Source organism: Sturnira hondurensis, unplaced genomic scaffold, assembly GCF_014824575.4.
Source record: "Sturnira hondurensis isolate 20B ecotype Veracruz unplaced genomic scaffold, ASM1482457v3 Scaffold0016663, whole genome shotgun sequence".
NCBI classification, from domain to species: domain Eukaryota; kingdom Metazoa; phylum Chordata; class Mammalia; order Chiroptera; family Phyllostomidae; genus Sturnira; species Sturnira hondurensis.
In genome coordinates this window covers 13,106,966-13,123,004 of record NW_028089294.1, presented here as the reverse complement: position 1 = coordinate 13,123,004, position 16,039 = coordinate 13,106,966, and the positions used below count along the sequence as shown (strand labels likewise).

The 16,039-nt window shown below is 45.4% G+C and overlaps 1 pseudogene; it reads left to right on the top strand.

Moving 5' to 3' along the window:
- The first annotated feature begins 8,278 nt into the window (after positions 1-8,278).
- LOC119001466 (lamin-B1-like) lies at positions 8,279-10,187 on the top strand (annotated as a pseudogene).
- Positions 10,188-16,039: the final 5,852 nt, after the last annotated feature.

Genomic DNA, 16,039 nt, shown 5'->3' with positions numbered 1-16,039 from the left:
TCCGTGTGAACATGTTCATCACATCCACAACACCACGGACACCCCTGGCCAGAGTCCACATCAGTATTTTACCAGTCATTAGCTTGTCTTTTTATTCTTTTAACAGTGTCTTTCATGGAGCAGAAGTTTTAAATTTTGGTAGAATCCAGTTTATTCTTTTTTTTCTTTCATAAATCATACTTCTGGTGTTATATCTAAAAACTCATCATTAACCCAAGGTCACTAGAATTTTCTCATATGTTAACATCTAAAAGTTTTATAGTTTTGCACTTTACACTTAGGTATATGATCCATTTTGAATAAATTTTTGTAAGGTATAAGATCAGTTCTAGATTCCATTTTTTTTTCATTTGCACATGGATGCCCTGATGTGCCAGCATCATTTGTTGAAAAGACAGGTCTTTCTCCATTGAACTGCCTGGGCTCTTTTGTCAAAAATCAGTTGGCTGTATTTTGATGAGTCTGTTTCTGGGCTCTCTCTGCTGTTCAGCGGACCTACTGGCCTGTTTCTCACCAACGCCACACTGTCTCTCCCGATCGCCGTACTAAACGCAGAGTACCAGTTCCCTGACTCTGTTCTTCTTCAGTGTTGTGTTGGTCATTCTGAGTCTTGTGCCACTCCACATAAGCTTCACAATCAGCTTTTCAACATCCATAAAATAACTTTCTGGGATTTTTATCCAGATTGCATAAATCTACAGATCAAGTTGCTATCTTAATAATGTTGAGTAATTTTTAGAAAATGCAATCTGTCATACTTCCTGAGGGCAGATTTTGTGTACTGTGTACCCCCAGAATCTACATGAGCATTTAACACACAATAGGTCCTCAATAAATATTTTTATTACGTAAATAAATGAGTCTTTCTAATGAAATACCTAACTATGCACTCTGCATCTTCTAAATCATGACCCTACCCCAGGATCTGGACTAAGCTTGTGCGTATGTAGGAAAGGGAAGGAGGTAATCCTATATTGATTCAGACTTCTCTGGGACCCCTTGGTGGAACCTGGAGCCTGAGGCTACAGCCCCTTCCATTAAGGCACACAGCACGAGGTAGCTGTCAAATGCATACTAGGTTCTCATCTCCTCAGTGGCCTCATCAAATGGCAGGTAGCCATTCTTTCTTCTGCTTTAAGACCCAGTGTGCCCCAGCTGAAAAGACTGCCACTAAAATCACCCACGGATGTCCGTGCTCCACCCATTGTGACCCTGGGGAAATAAAAGTTCTCTTACTGGGACTCTGGTGACACCAGTCTCTTATGTCTCTCTATCCTGGAAAGAGGTTATATTTTGTTTGCTTTTAAAAATAACATCAGAGCCCTAGCTGATGTGGCTCAGTGGATTGAATGCCTGCCTGCAAATCCAAGAGTGGTTGTTTAGATTCCCAGTCTAGGGCACATGCCAGGGTTATGAGCCAGGTCCCCAGTAGGGGGCGCGTGAGAAGCAACCACACATTGATGTTTCTCTCCCTCTCTTCCTCCCTCCATTCTCCTCTCTAAAAACAAATAGATAAAATCTTTTTAAAAACAATTTTTTTAAATAAAAATAAAAATATCATCAGAGGTAGGGCCTTCAATTTCTCCATGAGTTTCAAATGTCTTTGTACTCTCTTGGGAATTTCAGAGAAATTAATATTGTCAGTGTAATCTAACAAAGTTACACTTGTGTTTCCTTCCTCAAACATTGGATAAGCCAATGTGTAACATCAACGTGGAGATTTAAAGCGTTCTATAGCACTCTTTCAAATCCAGCTTCATCACTGGTACATGGCGTTCTCCAAATCAGCTGCGGCTTCTGCGAATTCACACTCATCTCTACCCACCCATTTTCTAACACGGGAACAGTCATTTCCTCAAAATCAACTGGTCCCACTGCTAAGGAAGTAATCAATCTGTGGGCAGATTATATTCTGTGCTGGGATTCTCAGCAGTCCTAGATGAGGTCCCCATGCATAGCAGGTGTAACTTTTATTCTACATTCAACATGGAATGTTAGAAATTTCACAATACTTTTATCTCCTGATATAAAATTTAATCTTTTCTGAGTCCCCATCCCACTGTGTTAACAGCAAATTTAACATTAGTCACTGTTGGAGCACAATTTCCTCACTCAGGGTTGGCAAAGCTCCCAGGGACACACTGCGATGGCTGCTAGACAGGAGGGGGCTATGGGGGGATAGGTGAGGAGGTAAAAGGATTAAGAAATACAAGTAGGTAGTTACAGAGTAGCCCTGGGGGTGTAAAGTACAGGAAATGGAGTAGCCAAAGAACCTACATACACCGGAGATGAGAACAATGGTGGGGGGATTGCCTGAGGGAATGGGCAGTGCTGGGTGGAAGGGGGCGAAGGGGGAAAATTGGGACAACTGTAATTGCCTAATCAATAAAACATAGTTTTAAGAAAAGAAGTGGCCCTCTGCTTCATGGCCCATCACTACTACGGTCATGGTGCAAGGCCATGAAGTCCCACAGAGGAGAGCACCCCTCTATCCTGGGCTCATGGTCAAGTTTGGGTGTTCAGGGCACCCAGTCCACCCAAAGAGTCATTCTCTCCTGAGATCTGCTGCTTCCCGCAGTACCTTCAGGGGCCAGGTACTGGTGCCTACTAGTCTATGAACCTGAAAACTTTTTTTCCCTCTTGGTCTTGGGGAATGTTCTAAAATCCTCTTTTTTCTATGGCAGCCTCAATGCCTTAAGCCTCTCAGTTGCCCCTACCATCTTCCCTTCTTTCGTCCATCCCCCTCTGGAGCATACACTTTGGCAAAACAAAAACCAGGAGAACCACTGTCTCGTGGGGGCTCTGTGGCACCACGCTGTGTCCTTTCTGACAGCACTTACCACACTGTTTGCAATTGCCTACGTCCTGGGCTAGTCAGTGAGCACAGTGCCGGCCCCCTGCTTGTTTTATTTCCTGCAGTATCTAGGGCACCTGGTATATCTCGTGGCGTGTGTTTAGTAAATATTGACTGAACTCATAAATGTAACATAATCGGTGGGACGAGAGGCCCCATGGAACAACCAGACACTTTTCCCCTGGGCGGCAGAAGAAAAGCATCACAGTGTTGGATATTGCCACGTCTCTCTCCCCAAGGAATCTGGAGGTAGACCAAATACAAGGGAGCAAGACTAAACTTTGTATCTATTTCTGAAAAGAAAACTATCTTCCTACATTGTTTTGCAGACAAATTTGCTAATGCTAGGGAAAAAGCAAGCCATCTTTAGGGAGCGGCAACTACCTCTCCCATTGATTCATCCATATTTATGGGCATCTGGGTCAGGGCTATTGCTGTGTGTGTGCTCAGACTGTCAGTGAGACTCTTCATCATTTGGAAAGCATGATAAACTCCTCTCCATTCCCATCTGCACCGGCCCAGGCTGCAGCCATTCTCCTCGGTAAACCCTACCTGCTACTGTGAGACTTCTCCTCTCTGGAACTGGAGGAAATGAGCACATCAACCCTGAGCACCCTTCAGGTGGCTCTGTGACCTTGCATTCCTCCCAGTGCCCTTTCTCATGCTGCTCCTTGCATGGGCAATTCAAGCCATTACATTAGCAACACGCAATTACACATTCAAGGTAGATTCAAGTTCAGGCTCTGCCAGGATATAAATATCTTAATGAGGTGACAACCATGCAAAACCTCTGAGTGGTGTAAATCAGGGCTCTGATAGATTGCAAAGACATGTTGGCTCGTTCATGCCCCAGCACAAAGAAAGAAAAAGGAAAGAGAAGAGGGAAGGGAGGGAGCGGGGGAAGGAAGGTGGGGGATCTCTCTTCGATATTGTTGGTGGTAGCATGCAGCACAGTGTTTTAAAAAGTGATTTCTAATGTTTTCATCTAATACTTGTACCTAGTTCCCACTGCTTTGATTCCCCTGCTGGTTAAAATTCCTGCTGGCACACCCAGGGCTCGGCACTCTGCTCAACAAGCACTCCAAGGCGACCCAGCACGCCCTGGCTCCGGGTTTTCCTCGCCTCTGTGGGGGTGTCCCGGCACCTCTGGGCCCGCGGTGGGAGTGAGGGAGGCTCTCTGCGGCACAGACTCCTACCTTCCGCCAGGGGTCTAATGGGAAAGCAATCTCAAAAGAGGCAGGGTACCACATTTTGCTGTGCATAATGCGTACTTTTTCCCCAAATTTTTGAGGGAAAAATAAGCATGCTCGTTATACACGGGTAGTACCCAAAATACACTGTATCTGTTCTTGTGTTTTGTAATTATTTGTTACCTCAACTTCCTTGTACACATATTATTTTGAACAAAGTATGTTCAAAAATAGATGCAAAAATTTCTTTATGTTATAAAAACACAAGTATCTAAATATAAATAAATAAAATTGAATTTAAAAATTAAAATGAAAAGATGTTTTCCTTCAAAAGTTTGGGCCAAAAACGTGGGTGCACATTATACACAATGACATATGGCCATTTGGGGCCACGTCCCAGCCCCTACACCGGCCAGAAAAAGGACCTGTAGTGCTGATGCTCTGGCCATGAGGCAACAGATGTACCCTGGCCATGAGGGGATAGATGGGCCCTTTCATCCCTGAACCCCTGAACCTGAACCTGCTCACACACTGTCATACGGTGTTTGGCTCAGTCCTATGATGACTGTAGAACGGAAGGTCAGAGGTCAAAATAAAAGGAAAGGAAGCAGCGACTAATAGATCTGTGGAGATGCAGTCAGCCAGTAGCTGACCCCTCAGACTGCCATTTCCTTTGAGGTTCAGGGGCCCCTCCATGGGTGCGTACATTACCTGCCTATCTTAAAGGCGCAGCTTGAAGTGTGCCCAACACTGACAGGCCTGGTTACTGCCCTCACAACAGACCAAGCGGGGTGCCCATCAGCCCCCAGGAGCTTCACAGTGCTCGCCCCCCATGAGGACGGGAAGAAAACAAGTGACAGCCATCTCCCAATTCACCCTGGGAACGGGAAGAACCCAGCACAGTGCTGACAGTGAAAATAGAATGTGACCTACATAGGTGATTTTAAAATTTCTAGTAGCTACATTAAAAATGTAGAAACAGGCAAATTAATTTTAACAATATATTTTATTTAAGTTCATATATTATTCTAACATGTAAGTTATGAAAAATAATTGAGATGTCTTACTTTTTTGTTTCAGAGCAAGGGCGTTACCATCCTGTATATATTTTACATTTGCAGCACCTCTCAACGGGAACTAACCACGTTTCAGTTGTTCAAGCATCACGCACACCTAGCGGCTACTGTATAGAATAGCATAGTCCCAGGGGACTCCCAGAGACTCGCACTTTTATGTTCCCTAGACATTCCAGAGATACCTGCTTCAGGGTTACAAGGGAATAATGAAGAAGGGGTTCTGGGGAAATCGGAAGGATTAAACCTCGTGCACTACGGAAGCCAGGAACTATAGAAGCCCAGGTAAGGGCATGTCAGTCTGACCCTGGATAGGATGCTCAATCCAGTACACATGCTCCTGTGCTACCTAAGGGACAAAGGTGTCCTGAAGGCCTGGATTCTTTGAAAGCTGGTCCTAAAATCACTAGGGCCTGGCTGCAAAACGATCTGATGAGAGTTGCAACTAGTAGCTTGCAGGTCCATTATGTTTTACCTGAAGATCAACAGCCCATCTAGTCTTTTAAAAGATGTCCACATTTAAAAATTGAGTGACTTCATTTTAAAACCCTAGCTTTCCACCTTCTCTTAAAAAATCAGAAGATCAGGAAAAACTGAGCCGTCACTTCAGCATGTCCGTGCGCTGCCCGAGCCCATACTCCTGCCAACCTCAGGTGGAGCACCCGCTCTCCCATCCCTGCAGACCCTACCTCGCCCTGTTGTCTTCCCTACATGGCAGCAAAAATCAGTTGCCATTTAGTATCCCACTTGCTCTGTTATTAATTTATTGAGAAGACAGTAAAATGTCTCTTGCCCCCACGTCTACATCAAAACTGAGAAGTGAGAAAACCAAGACCAACCAAGTGAGCCACATGCTTTCTGTATGTCGCTAGCCTTTCTCATCGTGACTTACCCTGGCACTGTGCACTGTGGGCATGTGACCCTGTGACAGCTCTGTGCCCACAATCCACCATGGAGAAGGCAAATCCAGTAAGTGCTTTTGCCACCATGGGCCGTCCATATTCCTGAAAGTAAGTCTCTCTCTCCTTCCTCTCCCCTGCCCCATTCCTCCCTCTCCCTCCCTCTTCCTGTCTAAACGCACCAGCCCTTCCTTCCGGTAATAAAACTCTGTGGTACTCTATGTCAAGCCCCCCACAACAGAGACAGAAAAGAAAACTGAGCCCAAATTTTCTTCTTTTCTTCCAAACCAAAAAGAAGAAAATAGTTATGGCCCTTATGGAGAGGAAAAAGGAATATTACCTCAAAAACACATGGGCACAGTGATTGCAAGGCCCCTCCAGCAGGCATCCTATTCACCAACTAAAACTCAGATCCCATGGACAGCCCTGAGAGCAGAGTGAATTCTCCCCCTTCATAGGTCACACCACTCACCCTCCCCTCCAACTGTGTGAGCACAGGCAGTTTGGTCTGTGCTGTACTGCTCTGTCTCACTTATCTGCATGTATCTCTTCTTCTACTAATGTGTTAGCACCTTGAGACCAGGATGCAGGGCTTATTTATCTTACTTATTTCTGCATTCTTTGCATCACTGGCACCTGACATAATATTGCTCTTTGAAAACAGAGAGGAAAGGGAGGAAGGGACGGAGGGAGGGAGGGAGGGAGGGAGGGACAGAAGGAGGGAGGGAGGGAGGGAGGGACAGAGGGAGGGAGGATGAAAGGACGAAGGGAGTAAGGAATCATAGATAACAAACACAACAAATTTCAAGTTGGTCAGTCCTAGAATTACAATCTTGCTGAATTTTTTAAATTAACTCCATGACCTTGGATAAATAAAAATTTTACCATCTTTATTTTTTCTATTTTTATTTTTTAATAACCTTTTTATTGTTGTTCTATTACAGTTGTCCCAATTTTTCAGCCTTTGCTCTCCTCCACCCAGCCCTCACACACCCCCACCACAGCTCCCACAGTCAATCCCCACCCTGCTGTCCACATCCATGAGTCATTTATACACGTTCCTGGACAAGTCCCTTCCCCTTCTTTCCACCCTTATTCCTGTCTCTCCCCTCTGGCCGCTGTCCATCTGTTCTTTGTTTCCATGCCTCTGGTTCTATGTTGCTCATTTGTTTGTTTTGTTCATTAGGTTCCTTTTATAGGTGAGGTCATGTGGTATTTGTCTTTCACTGTCTGGCTTATTTCACTCAGTATAATATTCTCCAGGTCCATCCATGCTGTTGTGAAGGGTAGGAGTTCCTTCTTTCTTTCTGCTGTGTAGTACTCCATTGTGTAGATGTACCGTAGGCTGTTTCTAGCACTTGGCTATGGTAAATAATGCTGCTATGAACACGGGGGTGCACAGGTTCTTCTGAATTGCTGTTTCTTGATTCTTAGGGTATAATCCCAGCAGTGGAATCACTGGATCAAAAGGCAGTTCCATTTTTAGTTTTCTGAGGAAATTCGGTACTTTTTCCCACAGTGGCTGCACCAGTCTGCATTCCCACCAAAGGGCACTAGGGTTCCATTTTCTCCACAGCCTCACCAGCACTTGTTGTTTGTTGTTTTATTTTTTAAATATTTTATTGGTTATGCTATTATAGTTGTCACAATTTTCCCCCTTTTTCCCCCTCCACCCAGCACACCCAGTTCCTCAGGCAATCCACACACCACTGTTCATGTTCATGGGTCAGGCACATAAGTTCTTTGGCTCCTCCATTTCCTCCATTACACCCCATTACTTTTCTGTAACTGCTTATTTGTACTTCTTAATCCCCTCACCTCCTCACCCATCCCCCACATGCCCCTCCCACCTGGCACCATCAAATGCTCTCCATACCCATGATTTTGTCTCTGTTCTTCTAGTTTGCTGAGTTTGTTTTTTCGGTTCAACTGTTGACAGATAAGTATTTTTGCCATTTTATTGTTCATAGTTTTTATCTTCTTTTATTTAAATAAGTCCCTTTAACATTTCATACAATACTGGTTTGGTGATGACGAACTTCTTCTAGTTTTCTCTTGGCTGGGAAGCTCTTTATCTTCCTTTTGATTCTAAATGATATCTTTGCTGGGTAGAGCAATCTTGGCTGTAGGTCCCTGCTTTTCATGACTTTACAAGGTAATTACAAAGGGGAGGGGAGGAGAAGGCAAAATGGAGTAAGAAAAGGGAAGAGTACATATACAGTTTAAAAAATATGTGTTTGCCCCAGGTGCTTCTTCCTTCCCATGCCGACCTCTGCTCCATGGCGGGTCACTGGTACGTGCCTGCAGTCCAGCCTCGTCCCTTCAGCCCACTGTGTGTCCCCGCACTGCCCACGTCCTCCCCATCCCGCTCTCCCCACTGATCACCCCACCACCTTCCATGGCAACCACAACATCCACGCAGTCTCAAGCTGGCAGCCACAGTGGTGGCTCCACCGCTGGGTGGGCCCCACATGGCTATCACTGCAGGCGAAGGAGGAGCTCAACGACCACGGGTGATGTACATCGACAAGGTGTGCAGCCTGGAAACCGAACATCACGCAGCAGCTGCAAGCGCCGGGCATGAGGAAGTAGCCACCTCGAGCCCACCGGCCTCCAGGCGCTCTCTCTACAAGTCCCTACAAGACTAAGCTGACAAATGTGCAATGTGTGCTGGATAACACAGCTCACAAGTGCCCCAAGCTACAGATAAAGCTGGGGAAGTTCAAGGCCAAGCACGGACCAGCTGCTCCTCGATTATGCTGTGAAGAAATCTGACCTTAATGGAGCCCATACCAAGCTTCAGGAATATGAAACAGCACTAAATTCTCAAGATGAGGCTGTGGCTACTGCACTTGGTGACAAAAAAAAGTTCAGAGCAAGAATTGGAGGATCTGAGAATCGGACTGCCCAGTTGGAAGCCTGCTTAACTGCTGCCAAAAAAGTTAGCTGATGAAAATTTACTTAAAGTGGATTTGGAGAATCACTGTCAGAGTCTTACTGAGGTCTTGGAGTTTTGTAAAAACATGTATGAGGATGAGATTAATGGGACCAGAAAGCATGAAACTCGCTTGGCGGAGGTGGATTCTGGGTGTCAGATTGAGTGCCAGTGTAAGCTGGCTCAGGCCCTTTATGAGATGAGAGAGCAGCATGATGCCCAGGTGAAGCCATACAAGGAGCTGGAGCAGACTCACCACACCAAACTCAAGAATGCCAGGCTAGCATCGGGGATGGAGACCTCTACTGTCAAGAGTGCCAGGGAAGAACTAACAGACAGTTGCATGAGAATTCAGAGCCTCTCATCTCAGCTTTTTAATCTACAGAAAGAGTCCAGAGCATGTTTAGAAAGGATTCAAGAGCTAGAGGACTTGCTTGCAAAAGAAAGAGACAACTCTCGGTGCATGCTGTCTGACAGACAGAGAGGTGACAGAAATAGGGGATCAGATGCAGCAACAGCTGAACGACTAGGAACAACTTCTTGACGTAAAGTTGGCCCTGGACACAGAAATCAGTGCTTACAGAAAACTCACAGAAGGTGAAGACACTGAAGTTCTCTCCAAGCCCCTCTTCCCATATGAGAAGTATCATGAGCAACCTCAAGTCACAGCGTGCACAAAACTAGAGGAAAATGGAAGAGAGCTAATGTGGAAGAGTCAGAAGCGAGCAGTCGTGTTAGGATTCTCACTCCACTTCAGCCACCGGGAATGTCTGTATTGAAGAGATAGATGTTTATGGAAAATGTATCCACGGGAAGAACACTTGTGAACAGGATCAACCACTGGGGCCTGGGAGGCTCGGAGACACATCGGTCAGTTACAAATAGCCCTCGAAGGTATGTGCTGAGGGCAGGCCTGAGCTCACCATCTGAGCTGCACATGCTGCTGTCACAGCCTGTCCTCCCACAGACCGCATCTGGAAGATCCAGAAGGGGCACTGGGGCACTGGGGCAGAGGTGAAGGTTATGCTGAGAAATTCTCAGGGACAGAGGCTGTTCAAAGAGTGCAGTCTTTGAAACAACCACACCTGAGGAGGACAGGAGGAGGAGGGAGCAGCTGAAGTGGCTGTTCAGGACGAACCCCGCCAGCAGGGTGCTCCAAGAGCACCCAATAGAAGCTGTGCGATTACGTACATGTCTCAAGTCACCTGCCTCCCTGGAAGTGAAGCAGTATGGTGATCCTTATCTACACACAGTGCAGAGCCTTCTTTGAAGTACAGCATATTTTTATATTTCCTTTATGTGACTTTTTAAACTGCAAATCTGATGGCCTTGATTTCCTTTTTTGACACTGAAAGTTTTGTAAAAGAAATCATATCCATACATTTTGTCGTAAGATGTGAATTATTAACACTGTGTACTGTTTGTAAAGGGTCTCTCAAATATTTTGACATTTTTTTGTATGTGTTTTTTTCAGTACTTGTGGGAAGAGGACGGGAGGGTTAATAAACCACTATATGTCTGGGGGTAATCTGGAGACTGATCTTCTAGATTAGCAATCTGCCCTTGGTTACTCTCTGTCACACATAACAGTGCCATGAGGGAGGGGGACCGTGTTCTTCAATACATCAAAACTTTATAATGAATGTTTTGTAATAAACAATCAAGGCTACAATTTTTTTAATAGAAAAGGGAAATTTTGCAGGAGAGCAATATTAAACTAACCGTGTAAGCACTCTGGATGAAGGATTCCACAAAACTTTTATAGTCACTTCTTCTCTTGCCTTCTTTACTACTGAGGGGGGCAGGGAGGGAAGGGGGGGGAAGGGTTCCTTTTAAAATCCATTAGTGGTGGTTTTTTAAGATTATGTAACTTGCTTAAATTTTTTATGTCACATTAACAAATAAAAAGCTGTTTTAAAAAATATAAATATTGTAACAATAGTGAAAAAATAGGAACCAAATTGGAGAAAAAGATCCACCACAGCAATATCAGCAACAAATGAGCAAAGATTAATACTGATGGAACGGGAATAAGAAGAAAAAAAGGAAGAAAAAAAAAGTTTATGAGATGTCTAGAGGAAAGAAAAGTGATTTTGAGTAAAAAGAGGGATAAGGAATACTAAGAATGAGGAATGAAAACCAGGCTATGGCAGGTAAAAGGTAAAATTTAACATGGAAAAAAAATAGAAAGGGTAGGAAGAAGGCCAAATGGAGTAGGAGAGGGGAGTGGTAAAATTCGAGATTTGAAATACAAAAATAGTGAAGATCTAGAAATAAAATGGAGAAATGCAACCACCACCACCATATCAACAAAGAACGAGCCAAGACTGATAAACGTGGAGAGCGAATAGCGCATTTGAAGAACGGGAAAAAGGACAGGAGATGTCCAATGGCACAAAAATGGTTTTGAGAGGCTGGAGGGGGAAGAAACAGTAAGAGTATGGAATGGAAATAAGTTGTAGCATGAGATAAAAATTTAAAACCAAAATAAGAAGAGGAAGGAAGAATGCAAAATAGAATAAGAGAGGGGAGGAGCAAAATATGAGATTTGAAATAAACTAAAATATAAAAACTAGTGAAATAACAGGCACAAACTTGAAGAAATGAATGTTGAAAAGCTAAGCAGGAGAGAAAATAACTCAGATCATGAAGAAGTCTGCGGTGGCATTTGTCCCAGAGCCCAGTGTTTACCACAGCCTCCTCTGTCTGGATCTGCCCCTGGTCATGTCGGATGGCGTCCCGGTCCAGCTGTAGGCAGCCCGTTCGAGACCACAAGTTGTGGCCGTCTCCTCCAGATGTGTCTGGTCCCCACCGTTCTGCCCTGCAGGCTTTCCATCAGCCCAGGTCCAGAAATGGTTCATGTAACGACCCAACAGGACTGCCAGTAACCTCTCCACCTGTCTCCAAAGGGGGCCTCTGGTGCGGATCGGGAGGGCAGGAACCCTGGCACACCCCTAGGTGGGCACTGTTCAGTTTTCAAGGAAGATGGCAGCAATGTTTCCCCACCCCCTCGCCACACAACTTGGTCTGTCCCAGATTCTTTCCAATAATGTATGGTTTCTGGTGAGTTAGCTGCCCATGTCCTGTGAGGGGCCAAACCGTGTAAAAGGAGCCGCTCTTTCCTGCCTGGCACAGACAGCAGCTCTGTCTAGGTGCAGAGGCCTGTCTCTAATGTCTCTGCTCTGCTGGTTTCAGTGGCTCACAGTCCAAGGAACAGTGTAGCTCATAGTGTCTGATAGAAAGAGCCCTATCAGAGCTTTTAGCTTTCCCCTGCAGATACATGCCCAGCAGGGGACTCCTGAGCTGGCCTCACTGATCTGCAGAGCCCGTAATCCCACAGGAGGGGCTTGGGCATTCCAGTCTATGAGGGGCCTGCCTGGCTGAAGCAAATTTCTGGTGTTCAGCTCCTGGCCATCCCAGCCTGCCTCTCTTGAAGGAGACTTGGGCTGGACCTCGTGACTCTGCACACACCCCTGCTCACCAGCTGTGCTGGCCAGTGCCTTGGCATGATTCTATTCCCCCACCCCCAAGTTCTTTGTTGGAAGAGCTGGTGTACATGGGTGCACACAGATGGGAGCACAAGTTCCCTGTGGAGTCTAGAGTCTGGCCCCAGCTCCTCTTTTACAAGTTCCTGTGTGGTCCTCACACTGCAGCACCAAGCCCTAGGGGCCCTGTTCTCTGCGCACTCCCTTCCCCAAAAAGCACAAAATCACTTTCAGTCAGGGTTGGCCACACCTGCCAGAGCTTCCAACAGCTTTAGATAAAGTTTCTCTCTGGATTACCCTTGGAGGGTGCTGGGAAGAGACCCACAGTGACAGCACAACAGAGGCGATGGTGGGTGCTCTCCCCACTCCCTCCAGTGATTCTCAGCCTCCGGCAGGCCTGCTCTCACCACACTGTCCCCTCTCCTCTCACCACATCTGTCTCTACCTACCCCTGGAGCTCATGGCTCCTGAGCGGAACCACAGCTTCCTCAGTCAGATTCCATCCCATTCACGGTTCCCATGGCACCCAGGGTCAGGGAGGCAACAGCCCCTTCCCCAATAAACACTATAGTCCTTGGATCCTAGCTCCTGGTGGTAGCAGGGTACACGGCACTGCCAGGGCAGAAAGCACAGACACACATCTGGGCACTGAAGTGCAGGTACCACGAAGGCCTCTTCCCATGGAGAATATTTTAAATTCCTCAAAATGACCCCTGTCCTAAATCTGTGCAGCCAATAGTGCCAGGTTGGACCACAACAGCAGCAGCAGCAGCTGGTAGGAGAGCCCAGGCCAACCCCTCTTGAGGTCCCTGCAGATGGGCAGGCTCTTGCCCATTCAGCACATGCCCTGCACATGCATCTATGGACACACTCATTCACACATGCTCTCACTGTCAGCTGGGTTTTCAAGTTGATTGCTCTAGCTATAAGACTGGGCCAGATTTGGGAACAACTGGGCAGAGTTTCCAGCTAGTTTGTAGCCATCTTGGATCCTCTAAAAACAACCTTTAAAAGGTGACTTTTATGGCATGTGAATTATATCTCAATAAAACAGAAAGTCTTTGGGCCATGTGCCATTAGCTACTTAGTCTTTTCTATCATTATTCATGCCTGTCCAATTAGACTCAACTGGCCACATAAAAAAAGTTAGTTAGTATTACTTAACTTTCAAAACTTGCCCAATCTTACTTCTACTTCCATGAAAGGAAGCCATAATGCGCTCTTCCTGCAGATTCCTCCACCCAATTATTATAACCCATATTCATCCTACAAAAACTTCCTCCTCCCTGGCTGAAATGGCTCAGTGAATTGAGTGCCAGCCTGCAAACTAAAGGGTTGCAGGTTCGATTCCCAGTGAGGGCACATGCCTGGGTTGCAGACCAGGTCCCCAGTAGGGGGTGCTCAAGAAGCAACCACACAATGATGTTTCTCTCCCTTTCTTTCTTCCTCCTTTCCTCTCTCTAGATATAAATAAACAAAATCCTTAAAAAAAACTTCCTCCCATTTTGGAACATGAGATGCACCCCCACCTTCCCAAAGTCAATCTGTTTGTATGTGCTTAACCACACCCCCTCTGGGCTCTTACTACATCCCCAATCTTTTCATTTCACATCTTCAATGTCCCCTTTTCTGGTAGATCTCTATTTCCTGTTACCCCGGAAATATGCTCATGTGGCTCTTGTCTTTAAGAGGAAAACATCCTTGATCACGGGACAATCTGCATTTACTATCTTACCTTTTTCCTGTCTTTACTGTTAACTTCTGAAAGAGTGGTTACAATTATTCTAACAACTTCAACTCACTTTGCTCAGGCTCCCACTCCCATCCCTCCTCTACTGAATCCGCTCTATGGTCACTGATGACTTACAGGCTCTGAAATTCTGTAGGTAGTTTGGGCACCGTATTTTTTCCCATACTCCATTGCATGTGGATGATCACTCCCTCCATGTTGAAGCCCTATTCCTCTGACTTCTAGGAAAGCGAATATTCCTGCCTCTTCTCCTGTCTTTCCAACCATTCTTTCAGGGCCTCTTATCTCAGCACAATATTTCAGTATTGGTGTACCCAGGGTTCTTCCAGAATGCTCTGCGTTTTATACCCCGTTTTTCTCCTTAGATAATATCATTATTTTTAACTCTATGTTGATTCCTAAATGTCTTTCTCTAAACTAGACCTAATAATCCATGGATTCATATACTCAGCTCCCTTCGGGTGTGGGTATCTAATCATATCTCATGTACCAGAAATTCAGCACGTCCAAAATAAAACTCATCATCTCAGCTGGCATCTACCTTCACTAGTCACACAGCAAAAAATAAAAAATGACTCTTTTCTCTTTCTTATCCCCATACCCAGACACCAGTATTACATTACCTATAAAATATTTCTTTAATCTTTATTTGTGTCTCCACATTTTATCAGGTTTCTCATCAAGGTCAGGGCAAGAGCCTATTAACTGGTTTCCTTCCCTCCAAGTGTGTCTTTCAAACATCATACATTTGAGAACATTGTGCTCTTCCCATTTCCAGGCTGACCCACAGGATGAGGTCAAAACCCAAGAGAAATCCACAGCCAAAAGAACTCCTCACATCATCCTGACTCCTTTCACTCTCCAATCACTTTCACTACAATTACCTGTCAGTGAGATTTCTGCATTATTCTCATGTCTCAGAGCTAAGAACAAGCACGTACTTTCTTTCCACTCCATCTCATCCTGGATATGCCTACTCAACACTTAGGTAACCTCTCAGGGTTTACTTCCTCAAGGTCGAAGACCTTCCCAGACCCTCCACACTTGATCTACCGCTCTTAGACGAGTTAAGGACTTCCACTTTATGCTTTTTAATCCCTCATGCATGTAACACTCATTATGTTTACTATATTGAATTGTAGTAGTGTATCTCACACATTTTTCAAGATGCATGAACAGAAAGCCCATGGCTTGTCCTCAAAACTCCCTGCACAGGGCCTGACACAAGGAAGCACTAATAAGTAGTGTATACACTGAAGGAGTAAACACGACCATAGGTAGTAAAATGGCTATGCACAGTTTTGACTAGAGCAAACAAATGAATAAGGAAATAAAAAGAACTCATTGGTTTAGGTAAGCTTTAAAGTCTAATTAACCTATGGGCACAGCTAAATCTAGGTGCTCAGTATGGTTCTGTTTATGGTTCTTTTGAGATTCAAGGGAGACTTTTTTCTACATATTTGAGGAAGAGCTCTCAGTATGACATTCAACAGACCAAGCTGGCTTGCCCTTCACAGAGCTATTGTCAAGGCTCTCTCTGGTTAGAAGGCCCGGGTTATGTTCCCACTTCTAGAGTGGGGCCTGAAGTCAGCCACTCCCAAACATAATGGCAAGAGCGGGGGAACAGTGGTTAACAAAAGGAAAACTGGGGTTTTCTTACCAGGAGAGGATGAATGAAGGCTCAATGGGCAGAAACAACAGTCATCCAAGACAGAAACTCTTAGCTTAGTGCCTCTTTAGGACAAAGTCTGTCCTTCCTCCGTAGCTGCCTGCAGATCCTGCAAGCTGGTCCGAGTGACTGCCATGCCAGGCTACTGACTGATGGGCGGGACATTGCAGACAGCACCAGCAGT